This window comes from Pteropus medius, unplaced genomic scaffold (assembly GCF_902729225.1).
Source record: "Pteropus medius unplaced genomic scaffold, Ma_sr-lr_union100, whole genome shotgun sequence".
In the NCBI taxonomy this organism is placed as follows: domain Eukaryota; kingdom Metazoa; phylum Chordata; class Mammalia; order Chiroptera; family Pteropodidae; genus Pteropus; species Pteropus medius.
Window position 1 is genome coordinate 1096698 of NW_024347793.1, and position 2020 is coordinate 1098717.

Genomic DNA, 2020 nt, shown 5'->3' on the forward strand with positions numbered 1-2020 from the left:
TCTTCTTTTCTGATCAATGTGTTGAAGCCTATGCATTTTCTCTGGGTATGCATGCCTTTGGCTGCAGTCCACAGGTTTCACTGTATGATGGACTATTTGTTCCGTTTCAAAAACATCGTTACTTCTGTTGATTGCTTCTTTATACCCAAGCCTGACTTAGAAATGTGTTTTATAATTTCCCATTGTAGGCTGACTTTACTGCAGACTCTTCCCTGGTGCCCAGATGAGGTTATCTCAGCTACTATTTGCTTCTTGGAGTTTGTACAGCTGTCCGCCTCTGGTTTTTCTGAATGCTGACTTTTTATAAATGTCCCGTGTGTGTTTGAGGATTTGGGGGTTCGGGATATAGAGTCTGATCGATCTATTTGACTAAGTTTACTGACGGTATCAGTCGCATCTTCTACTGGGTCTGAGGGTTTCTAAATGGGGTGACCCCCTTCCCCAGGCTGGGCTCCTATCCTAAGACCACTCCTTCTCGTCCCTGAAGCTTCTGCGTGACTGCGAGGGGAGGTACCTTTCATCCCGTCTCTGGCTCCTGGGCGAAGTGTAGAGAGGAAGCGGCTTGCCCTCCAAACCCCGGGGTCTGACTCTGGCTCTGAGTGCGGGTCGCCTCTGGTTAAGAATGGTGCTCCCTAAGCAATGTTCCCTTCCACGGGCTCAGCCCCGCCACGGCCCCTTCTGGAGAAGGCGGCAGGGGGTGCCGTTTGGGGCTGTGGGTAAGACTGGCCAGCGGATGAACCTCAGCTCCGTTTCAAACCCACTGTGAGCTTTGATTGGTGCCTTCCCTGAGTCCCCGTTTCCGCATCTGTAAACTGAGGTGATGACACCCACATCTCAGGGAGCTGGCTCCTGGTAGATGCTCCGTGGTGGCGACAGTAATAACTATTATCACTGAGGCAGCCCCTGTAAGACCAGAACTTGGGTTCTGGGTTCGAAGTCCAGCGTGGCTCCTTGGACGCTGTGTGACCTCGGACCTGCAGCATCCCCTCTCTGGGCCCCACTCCTCACTGGACAGTCACATGACAGAATGAAAACGCGTCAGTTCTCCGGGCCCCTGCCAGGCCCAGGGACGAGACGGGACGGACAGGGGCATGACAAAGACGCCACCACTGGCCGGGGTCGGACGACCTTCCTTTAATACAAAGTTGATATATCTACATACACAGAGGTGGGAAAACCACCCCACTGCTTGTTTGTATAGAGCATTTGAGAGCCACGACAGAGCCGCTCTCGTACAAAGAGAAAAAGTCACTTGCTTGGGGGGTGGGAGATCCCGTCCTTTCTGCTTTTGCCCCGAAACTGCCCCCTGGTCCTGGGAGAAAGGTTCCTGAACCGAGGCGGCACAGAGCTCTGTCCCCGAAGAGGCGGAAGCTCCGGTTTTGCTCATTCATCCCCCTCGGGGGCGAGTGACGGGGCGCGGGCTGCGGGACAGGTGGGTCACTGCCACCTCCCGCGGCAGCGCCCGCCCTGGCACATTCGAACCCGAAGCTGGTGGCCTCGAGCCCGACCTTACCAAACGGTCCCTTGATATGTCTGAAATTTCATGGGGGAAAAAAAAAAAAAAAAAGGAAAAAAAACAGAAAAAGAAAGAAACGAAACTAGGAGCAAAAGGACGTCCTATTCTTGAGTGAAGCCCGCCTTCCGATGGCAGGAAAAAGAAAAAAGCCAGCCACGGGGACAGGTGTCGGCGCGCGTGCGGACACGGCCATCCCACGAGAACGTTCTCTGCGGTGAAAAAAACACACTGTGAACAGAACAGGGATAAGCAACGTTTTTCTTTTTACATTTGTTGACTGGCAAGTTTTTTTTGTTTTTCTGTTTGTTTCTTCTTTTAAAAAAAAGGAAAAAAAATACGCTATTTAAAAAAAAGGAAATGTCACTGGATTCAGTTACACCGAGTTTGGAAAGACACTTGCCCCCCCCGCACCCCCCCCAGCGCCCCCAGGCTGCAGGGCCGGAAGGCTCTGGGGGGGAAGGGTCGTGTTCGCAGCCCCGCCCTCGTCTGGTCCTGGGGAGAGCC